This window comes from Alligator mississippiensis, chromosome 9 (genome assembly GCF_030867095.1).
Source record: "Alligator mississippiensis isolate rAllMis1 chromosome 9, rAllMis1, whole genome shotgun sequence".
Taxonomy (NCBI): domain Eukaryota; kingdom Metazoa; phylum Chordata; order Crocodylia; family Alligatoridae; genus Alligator; species Alligator mississippiensis.
In genome coordinates, this window is record NC_081832.1 from 42,212,920 (window position 1) to 42,224,109 (window position 11,190).

The 11,190-nt window shown below is 52.3% G+C and overlaps 1 long non-coding RNA gene across 1 annotated transcript; it reads left to right on the forward strand.

Moving 5' to 3' along the window:
* The first annotated feature begins 7,431 nt into the window (after nt 1–7,431).
* Nucleotides 7,432–10,478, forward strand: LOC132243386 (uncharacterized). Its single transcript, XR_009454926.1, has 2 exons — nt 7,432–7,663; nt 10,005–10,478. It is a non-coding gene; the product is annotated as an uncharacterized LOC132243386 (long non-coding RNA).
* Nucleotides 10,479–11,190: the final 712 nt, after the last annotated feature.

Sequence of the window (11,190 nt, forward strand, 5' to 3'; positions counted from 1 at the left end):
GCAGGCACTAGTGAGGCGGCTGAAGGAGGGAATCAGGAAATGGCTTGATCCCTTGTGGTCCAGCACAGTCCATGCGCTGGCCTCCATGTGTGACCCAAGGGTGAAAGGCACCATATGCAGCATCCAAACCATGAATCATTGGATGGAGGTGCTGGTAAAGAAAGTCAGGGAAGCAGAATGGTGGAGGTGGGAATAGGGGGGTCTACTGTCTCATGCTAGCATGCCATCCATGAGCTAGTCTTGTCCTCCACCACAGATGCTGCCAATATGGGCTACAGGCATGGCTTCTATGGTGGGGTCCAGAGCCACCAGACCCTAGCATCAGGCAGGTAGTGCTCATGCCTTGGTGGCTGCCTATCTTGCCAAGGATGTGGAGCCACTGCTGTGTGACCCCTTGGCCTACTGGGCAAGCTGCAGTCAGATGTGGCTGGATCTGGCCACATTTGTCCTGGAACACCTGTCCTGTCCACCAACCAGTGTGTCAAGTGGGAGGGTGTTCAGCATCGCTGGGGATGTAGTGACACCCCACCCAACACACCTGCTTGGGTGCTGGTTTGGTAGAGAAGCTGGTGTTTCTGAAGGTGAACTTCCCACTGCTGGGGATTCAGGTGCAGACAGACTGAATGCCACCCTCCTCACTCTGTCCACACCTATTTCCTTTTTTCATTTTTTTCAAAAACCAGGTAAAACCCTGCTCACCAGCCAGCAGGGGAAGAATATGTCCCTGCTGAGCTCATTCCCCTGCCAGGACAAACTTAGAGGTATGGGATGGGGCTATGGGGAAGGAGGAGACCCCAGATCCTGGGCATGACCACTAAAACTGCACCCTGCCAGGGTAGGGAGGCCTGGTGGGACTGCTGGTGGTGCAGCATCCCCATAAATGCCAGGACCAACAATCCTCTGGTGAAAGGCAGGTAGGAGGCACCATAACCTCCAGTTAACACACACATGCACACAGTCCTGGATGGGGAAAGCCCAGACCTGGCACATCTTTGACAGGCTGACACTTGCTGGTTGCAGTGCAGTTGTGAGACTCCCTGTGTGCTCAGCTTAGCTGCCCAGGATGCCAGCTTTCAGGTTGAAAAACCCTTTGTCAGGCTGAGGAAGTACCTGCAGTTAGTCGGTCTCCTGGTCCTGAGTGGAAGGAATAGTAAAGAAGCCAGAGGCCCACCTGGCATGCAATGCAGGCAAGAAAGCCAGCCAGTGAAAATAGAAATGGAGGTGTCAAGGGGTGAGGGACAGGCTGGGGTGGGGGGAAAAGAGGGATGTAGCAGCACAGGTAAAAGTGCGGAGGTACCTGGGGAGTGAGATGTCTGGCAGGTTGCAGTGTGTCAGAATTCCACAGTCTAAACTATATTGAGTCCATGAGTTTCTGCACCTAGGAGACTGATGAAGTGAAGTTCATAGGCTTGGCTATGAAAAGTGGTTTGTAATTTGTTCTCTCTCAGGATCAAGCCTGAGAGACTGGAGGCAGAGTATTTTTTTGTGAGGAATGTACCCCCACACGTAGGTAGGTATTGTTGTCTTTCATAGAATCATAGAAGTAGGGTCGGAAGGGACCTTGTAGATCTTCAGGTCCAACCCCCTGCCTGGGCAGGAAGAAAACTGGGCTCAAATGACCTCAGCCAAGTAGGCATCAAGCTGCTTCTTAAAGACCCCCAAGGTAGGAGCCAACACCACTTCCCTTGGAAGTTGGTTCCAGATCCTAGCCGCCCTAACTGTGAAGTAGTTCCTATGGATGTCTAATCTAAACCTACTTTCCAACAACTTGTGGCCGTTATTCCTTGTTATCCCAGGGGGCATTAAGGGAAACAAGGTTTCCCCCAAACCCTTCTGGTCCCCCCTAGTGAGTTTATAGACGGTCACCAGGTCCCCCCTCAGCCTTCTCTTGTGAAGGCTGAACAGATTCAGGTCCTGTAGCCTCTCATTGTAGGGTCTGCCCTGCTGTCACCGGATCATGCAGGTGGCCCTCCTCTGGACCCTCTCAATGTTGTCCACATCCCTTTTGAAGTGGGTTGCCCAGAACTGGACACAGTATTCCAGCTGCAGCCTGACCAGTGTCGCGTAGAGGGGGAGGATCACCTCCTTGGACCTACTTGAGATGCACCTGTGGATACATAAGGTCCGGTTAGCCCTGCCGACCGTGACCTCGCATTGTCAGCCCATGTTCATTGTGTCTGCCTCTGCTCCACTAGGTGTTCTCGGGCTGCTTTTGCCCATGCAGTTGATGGGGTTTGCCCCGGGCCTGCAAGAGGACTCCAGAGGGTGCCTCAGATGGTGTCGGGAGACCCCCTAAACTCACCTGCCATGACTTTGAATGGATCCTCAGTGGAGGGGGTCCCCTTTGAAGCAGACTTCAGGGTTGTCACGCCTTCGGCGGGCACTCACAGGGCTCCGACCTCCCCTACACCCCAGCCAAATGCCACCTTCTGCCACGGGTCTCCCGGTCTTATTTTCTTACTGTCCCCTCCTCGTCTCTTCCCTTGGACTTCCTGTAGTCCCAGCTCAGCAGGACCTGGCGGCCTAGGCAGGACTCCAGTATGAGGGCTAAGAGGCTCTAGATACCTGCAGACCCTATCCTATTCTGACACCCGTGGTGCCACCACGTGTAACAACGAAATCCCACCACCATGCCAGCTGGGGAGGTATAACCACCCAGCATGAAAGTCCCAAGGACAGTAGCGAGCCCTAACCCAAGGAGCCCTGCAACTGCCCAGTGCCTCACAGCCCCCTAGGCGGCTCCCCTCTGGGGATGTTGCTGCAGCCCCCTGAGGTCCTGTAGCCCTGGCCAGCTCCTCTGGCAGCTCCTTTGTCAGTTTCTCCACCAGTACCTCTGTCAGCAGCTTTGCCGGCTCCTTCGCTGGCTTTTTCCCCGGCTCCTCTGTCAGTTTGTTCACCAGCTTCTCTGCCGGCTCTCTCGCCGGTTCCTCTGCCGGCTTCGCTGCTGGCTCCCTTGCCGGTTCCGCTGCCGGCTCCCTCACCGGCTTCTCTGCCAGCGTTTTTCCCAGCTTCTCCACCGGCTCCTTTGTAATTGCGGCTCTCGCTGCTTCCGCAGTGGCCGCAACCCTCACTGCCTTGGGCAGACAGACTCCGCGGGTGCACGCTCCCGCCCTCGGGTTTCCCCGTGGACTTCCTGGTCTTCTGCTCCCCGCCTGTGCCTTTGGGGCTGCACTTTATTCCCGCCAGGTGGCGTCTCTCGCTGACGTCACCCAGCCCCAGCTGGATACGAGTGTGGCTAATGAATTGCATGGGCAGTTTCCCGGCGTGCGCTCCTCTGCTACCTCCGGCTCCTGTGAGGGGTAAGTATGGGCTTTCTTCCCTTTTGGTTTTGGCCCAGGGTTTCCCCATAGCCCCGGTGTTCCTGGGACATTTGTCTTGGAATCAATGATGACTCCAAGTACCCTTTCTGCCTCCATGCTCTCAAGAAGGGAGTTTCCCATCTTATAAGTGTGCTGCTGGTTACTACTGCCCAAGTGCAGCACCCTGCACTTGTCAGTATTGAAACGCATCCTGTTTTTGCTAGCCCACCCCTGCAACCTATCCAGGTCTTTCTGCAGTCTTTCCTTCCCTGCTAACATGCCCACCTCACCCCAAATTTTGGTATCATCAGCAAATTTGAACAGGTTGCTTTTCACCACATCGTCCCAATCGCTGATAAAGAAATTGAACAGTGCAGGCCCAAGGACCGAACCCTGGGGGACTCTGCTGCTCACTTCCCCCGAGGTCGAATATGACCCGTCCACCACCACCCTCTGAGTATGACCCTTCAGCCAATTTGCAATCCATCTGACCGTGTAGGCATCAATGCCACAGCCACCTAGTTTTTTAATGAGGATGGGTTGGTTGACAGTGCCAAAGGCCTTGCTAAAGTCCAGAAAGGCTACATCCACAGCGACACCTGCATCCAGTGCTTTTGTGACCTGATCGTAAAAGGCAATCAGGTTGGTCTGACATGTCCTGCCCCTAATGAAACCGTGCCGGTTGCCCTTGAGCATCATCCCCGATGCCGGCCCATCACAGATGTGCTCCTTGATGATCTTCTCAAAGAGTTTCCCCAGGATTGAGGTAAGACTGATGGGCCTATAGTTGCCCAGGTCCTCCCTCCTCCCTTTTTTAAAGATGGGGAACACATTGGCTATATTCCAATCATCTGGCACCTGGCCAGAGCATCACGAGCGCTCGTAAAGCTGTGCCAAGGCCCCTGCAATAACCCCTGCTAGCTCCCTCAATACCCTGGGGTGGAGAGCATCTGGACCTGCTGATTTGAACATGTCCAGCCCCTCCAGAAGCACTCTAACCCGATCCTCCTCAACCTTAGGTCTTGAGGCGTTCCCCGCGAGTCCATCTTGAATCACAGTGGAGGAGTCCTGGTCCCTGCACAAGAAAATGGAGGTGAAGAATTTGTTAAAGAGGTCTGCCTTCTCCTTTGGCACAACCACCAGATTGCCCAGCATATCTTGCAGGGCCCCACATTTTCCGGCGCCTTCTTCATCCTCCCTATATATTTGAAAAAGGACTTTTTATTATCTTTGATCTTGGATGCTAGTCCTAGCTCTATGTCCTCCTTAGCTTTCCTAACAGCCCCACTACAGGCCCGAGCAGTGGAGGTACACTTCTCTTTGGAGATTGCCAAAAAGGCAGCATACACCCAGTGGAAGCGGGGGGGGCAATCTGGCATTCCCGGATGTCCTTGGTGAGCCAGGGAGGCTTTTGGGCACTCTTTCCCCCTTTGCTTCTTGTTGGGATCATCACCCCTTGGACCCCAAGTATCCTCTCCTTAAGGAACGACCACTCATCTTGGGCACTGAGTTCCCCTGTCCTCGAGAGCCCCAGCACCTCTCCCACCAATCTCCTCAACTCGTTGAAGTTGGCCCTCTTGAAGTCTAGGGCTACCGCCTTGTTGCAGGCCCTTGTCACCCTGCGCTGGATGATGAATTCCAGCAAGCGATGATCACTATCACCCAGGTGGTCAAGGACCTGGAGCCACCTTACCAGATCATTGCCTGAGGCCAGGACCTTTGACAGATTCTGGTGTGCAGTTTGTGGGGGCACTGGAGATAGTTGGCAGGTTTTGTGTTTTGATCTGTAGGAAGTTGGCTTCAGCTCTGGTGATGAGGTTAGGTGCTTGTTTGAATGTACAAACCGTTTTTCAGAGCTGGGCCTTTGAACTGCACTTCTTCAGCCTCCTAGGTAGTAGGTACAGAAACTCAGGGACTCAATACAGACATTGAAACTGTGACACACTACAAACTGCCGGACATTTGACTCCCCAGGTACCTCTGCAATTTTACCTGCACTGTTACATCACCCTTCCCCCCCCCTTGCATAAATCCCCACTCCCTTACCCCCTGACACCTCCATTTCCATTTTCACTTATTGGCTTTCTTGCCTGCATTGTGCGCCAGGCCAGCCTCTGGCTTCTTTATTATTCCTTCCGTCCAGGACTAGGAGACACACCAGTTGCAGGTACTTCCTTAGCCTGACAAAGGGTTTTTCAACCTGAAAGCTTCCTAAGATATATTTCTCTAACTATTCTGGGTTTTTTTCATAATAAACATATAGACATAAAAACACAAGATAAGCCATCACACACCACGAGTAACATCATATATCCAACACAACATCTTTACTTCTTGCTGTCAATTCCTTTATAAAAAGGAAGGCGCTGTGACAGTTCCGTTTGGCTACCTTAGATGCTGCTGGTGCTATTGGTGTTGAGTCATCTATATTATTTTCGCCTGCCATCATTTACAGTGGTAGACTGAGCCAAGGCTGTAGGGAAGGAGGAGACCTCACTGGGGCACGCTGCCATGTTGTGCACACACTAACTGTCACCCACCCATGTCACGAGTTTTCCCTGTCAACAGCCAGAGGTGCAGGGCCCCAGAACCCAGAGTCCCCTTGCACCTATCTCTTGAGAGCTGGCAGGCTTTGTGGCTGCAGCAGGGGTAGCAGGCCTGCAGCTCTCATCCTGCCGTGCCTTAACACAAACAGTGTCAACCATGTCACGAGTTTTGCTTGTCTGCAGCTTGAGGTGCAGTTTCCCTGAACCCCCTGCACCTATCTCCTTGAAACTTAGCAGGCTTTGTTGCCTCAGGAGGGGCTAGCAAGCCTACAGTTTTGACCCCGCTGTGGCTTAACACATACACGACACAAGTTTTGCTTTCAAGAATTTGGGGTGCAGTTTCTCTGAACCCCCTGCACCTATCTACTTGAAGATTAGCAAGCTTCATGCCCTCAGAAGGGGCTACCATTCATGCAAGTTTCATCAAAATCAGGCTGGAAATGACAAAGTTATAGCTTGTTTTGACTTTCCCCATTATATCCTATGGGCAAAACATCGAAACAGGCTCAAAATGCAAAACTGTTTTGACGGAACAATATGGAACAGCCGTGTTGACTCAAAACAAAAGTTGAAATGGAATGCTTCCTGTTGTACCGTCGAAACACTGGTCAAAACAGAACACTTACATTTCGCACAGTCCTAATATCCAACTACCTGTGTGGGAACATTTCTTACAAGGAAACCACTCTCTAATCTCTCAGAATTAGTTCTCAAAAGGTAATTCACAAAACACTTTTCATAGATGAGCCTATGAACTTCACTTCATCAACCTCCTGGATACAAAAAAAAATCTAGGACTAAACATAGAAGAAATACAAAAATTTAGAAGTCGTGGTTCCAAAATGATACATTTTATTAGACCAACTGGGAAATCACAAGATATTTGTCCTTTTCTGCAAGCTTTAGGGCTCAAAGGCCCTAGGAAAAGTATAGATTATCAGGCCACAGATTTAAACTTGACGCCCATTTTTTGGTGCCAAGTTTAAAGCTGCAGCTTTCACATTTGCTTCCTTGGCAGCCGGAAGCCTTATAGGCTATATGTGTGGCTCCAAACCGTCCCTTTACCATGCCTCAAGCCTTGCAGATGGTATTGCTGTTGTCTCTCCCAGGCCTTGCTACAGCTTGGCCCCTTGTCCTCACCGGGCTTTCTGCAGCCCTGTCTCTGCACCCCTTGACACCGGGCTCTCCACAGCCCAAATACCACGCCCTCTCTGGCGCCGGGGTCCCCACAATATAGCGGGGCCCCAATGAGGCCTCCTTCTTCCCCAATAGTCTCTCTCAAACCACCAGTATTATAAAACAACAACCAAACATAAGCCCCTGGGCTATAACAACACAAGCTGTGCTCTACCCCTTTACATTACTAGGAGCAGAACTTAGTCAGGCTTCTTCCCTTCACTCACTCTAGGAGAGCTCCTCCCCCCTTTAGCCACCAGCAAAGAACTGAACTCCCTAGTCCCCATCCTGGGGTTTATATGGGCCCAGGGCCCTGCCCCTTCCAGCCAGCTGATCAGGTGCAGGTGCAGGCTAATTTTCTCATTAGCTGGTTGCCATGGCAACCTGCACCTGGGCTCCTGTCTGGCTGTTTGGACTCTCCCCAAGCAGTTTCTGCTCTTCTAGGAGCAGGCACCTAAGTGCCCTGTGACACAGCACTACATGTCCCTACCCCCTGCTACCAAGGAGGACATCACCAGCATCAACACCTTCCTCATCATGTAAGAGGCCCATGCTGCCCAGCTGAGGGGACACAGGCTACTCAATAAAGTTTTGAACTGTATTCCACCTCTGCTTGCTGGGGGTGTTGAGGACCTGAGCCAGGTAAGTGTGAGCAGGCCAGGTGGGGGGCAGGGGCAAGAGCAGGCGCTGGGGCCAGGGGCAGAGGCCGAGGCCAGGGGCAGGGGCAGGGGTGGGGACTGGAGCTGGAAGGGGCCTCCCCCCATTACAGGACTTACCATGTATCTGGGGCTGGTGAGGCTGGTGGCTCAACATGGGCCTCCCCATTGGCAATGGTGTCCAGCTGAGCCCAGTGTCTATGGCCCACAGTGCGTTGTGGACTGGTGCCCGGCCAGGTACCTCCCCCACCACTCCCTCCCCTCAGAGGGGAGCTGGTGCTGCTGGCAGCTGGCAATGACATGGTCAGCCATTCCTTGTGGCAGGGTCTGGAACTATGCAGTGGCCAAGGCAGCCACTGGCCAGGGCTCCGTGATCTGCTAGTAGATATAGCAGCCAGTTAGCTGGTCAGGGTGTGAGTACCCAAGGGTCCCTCCTCTGGTGCTGTGTCACCGGCGAGGTCAGGGTGGGGTGGGGCTCGGACAGGCCACCCCTACTGGTAAAAACTGCAGGGTTGTGCTCTGGGTCCTGGGGCACTAAAATCCTAGTCAGCTGCTGCATAAAGGCCTTTGTCTTGCAAGCACTGGTGGACCAATGACTGTGGTCAGTCATGGCCACCCACTGTGCCCGCAAGGCCTTGACTTTTATGCAGCACTGCTGCACTGACTGGAAGTGCCCACACCACTGCATATTATCTGACAGAGCCTCATAAATGTGGGCATTTGCGTGCTTACCCTGCTTGAACTGCCTCTGGACCTCTGTGTCACCCCAGAGCACCATGAGGTCACCAATCTCCTCCAGGCTCCAACTGGGGCCCCAGGTGGATGGCACAGGTGGGTGCTCATGGGCCAGAATGAGCCTCAACGGGGAGAAGAAGGATGATATGCTGTATCCTGCGCCAGCTCTCTGGGTCTCTGCGCAGCTGTCCGTGTTACCAGCCCTGGGCAGCTGCCAGTAGTGCCTAATGCAGGGACATGGCAAGGGACTAGGAGCTGCACGGCAGAGGCTATATCCCATATAACCTATGCAGGGCAGACTGCTGGGGGTGAGCTCCAGGGAGATGGTGCTGCTCCTACTGCCAGAGGCAGCCTGCAAGCAGCCCTGAGAAGCTGACTGGGCTGGACAGGGTGTGCAACAGCCTACAGTCCTCAGCAGCACTCACCTGGCCTTTCAGGGGTACCCTGGCAGCTGTGTGGCCCTGCAGTGGCCAAGCAGCAGCTCAGGGTTACAGACAGACAGGCAGAGGCAGCCTGTCGCCTGTCTAGGGGAGCACACAGGGCCTACGGTTCCCTTAGGTGAGGCTTCTATGAAGTGTGCCCCAGGCACAAAATGGCTACAGGCTTTTATACCCTGCAGCTAGGGGCTGCCATAGATGCAGCCCAGCCCTGGGCCAGGAGAAGCTCCCAGCCAGGAGCCTGGAGGCTGGGCTCAGGCCAACCTCCTAGTGGCAGGGTAGGCCCAGCACTAAACTTAGTGCCAGGTCGTGTCTACATGTGCATTACTATGCATTAACTAATCATGCCTACATTTGATATCTGCAAATGCAGATATCAAATTTAGTTGCAATTAGCCATTTTTACTGCGGTGTACATGTGTGCACATGTAGATGCTCACCCCTACTACGCAGTAAATTAAGCTAATGCGCAGTAACCCATCTCATGTAGGCACACCCACTGAGTGGTTTATACCATTTGCATCTTCATCACTACAGCAAACTATGCACAAATAGACAAAGAAGCTTTAAGTCTGGTGTTGGGAGTGAAGAAATGTAACCATTACTGTATGGGACAAAGTTTACTTTGGTCACAGATCACCAACCCTTAGTATCAATTCTCCATCCTAGGAAAGGAGTGTCTGGGACAAGTGCAGCACATACACAAAGGTGTAAAGGTAGACTCCCTTTTAATGGGTTACACTTTTGAGACTGAATTCAAAACAACAAGGGGACACAGTGATGCTAATGGACTCTCTCCTTCACCTGTGAAAGAGCCTTCTGTTGTAGGAATAGAATCTACTGATGCTATTAGCTTATTTTAGATGGAGCATGCCTCAGTGGCCTATAGCATGACTGGGCAAAAAAACAAGAAAGATCCCAAACTGGTATGGGTGTCTGAAGCTACCCTGAAAGGCTGGAAATATATTAACACACCTCATTTAGCCTTTTTATGTACATGAAGATGAACTTACTATACATCATGGGTGTGTCACATGGGGATTCTTGTTGTTATACATAAAAATTTGCTCACACAAGTTTTAGAAGAGCTACACATATGTCCCTCAGCTCTCCACCTTCCTGACAGAGAATAATGGAATTGCGTCTCCTACACAGGTGGTGACTGCCCATCTCCAATGACTTGAGGAGCAGCTTGAGATGTTTGTTACAGACATTCAGGGTATATCAAGACTGGACTGGATGCATAGCTCATTTCTGCATCAGCCTGATGCAATGAATCTGCCATCAAAGGAAACTGAGCAGCTCACTGAACTTTCCTGTGATTGGAGTCTTTGATCTTTATTTTCTCAACAAGTCATAGTTGACTTCTGGTTCAGTGTGAAAACAGACTATCCTGCTCTGTCAACACATGCCCTCAACGTACTTGTGCCCTTCACCACAACTTACTTGTGTGAAGTAGGATTCAGCACCCTAGCTTCCATCAAGATGAGCTATCGCTCTACATTGGACATTACTTCAGAACTGTGGTGTGCCATCTCTACCACAAAACCAAACTTAGATAAGTTGTGTTAGAACATTCAGGCCCAGCTGTCACACTAGTTCAGGTAATAATAAAGCTTTTAAATGTGACTGAGCACCAGAATTTGCATATATCTATGTTTATCTGCTAAATAATTCCTACGCTAGGTAATATCAGTTTAACCTTCAGGGCTTTTTTTGTGTGTTGTTTGTGGTTTAAGACTAGGGGATCCTGGAGCCCAGCAGGGAGCCTCTCCTGCCAGCCGCACGCCACACTGCTGAGGACCCCAGTGCTGCCTGCAGGTCCCACTCGTTCAGGCTCTTCTGGGGCAACTGCTCCCACCCCACTAGCTCAGCTCTTGCCAGATCTTTGAAGCTCCTTCCCTGTGGTCCCTCACTGGTCTCTCTCCTGAGTCAGCTGCACTGCCCCTTTTATCCCCCTCCAGGTGACCCAAGAGGCCAATCAGGGGACATGGAGAGTGAGTCTCTGGGGCCTGATTGGTGAGGAAAGGGAATCCCAAGTCCTCCAATCACCTTTTGCCCTTTCAAAACCCCTGGGCTAGGTCACTGCCAGCTAGCCCATCACATCCTCCCCCGCGGAACCCTTCACCATCCCCAGTGAAATGCAGGCCTCAGCCTGGAGGACTGCTAGACCCAAGGGGCAGAGATGGGGACCTCACCTGGCACCCCCAGGGCATTGTAGGTGAAGTGGCGAACTGGCCGAAGCTCCCGCCTTGGCCATGGGGTGCGGTCTAGGGCAGTACTCTGCAAGGGCCCCGGTGACTCGGGTTCCCTCTCACTCTAGGAGTCTGCCCCACTGTCA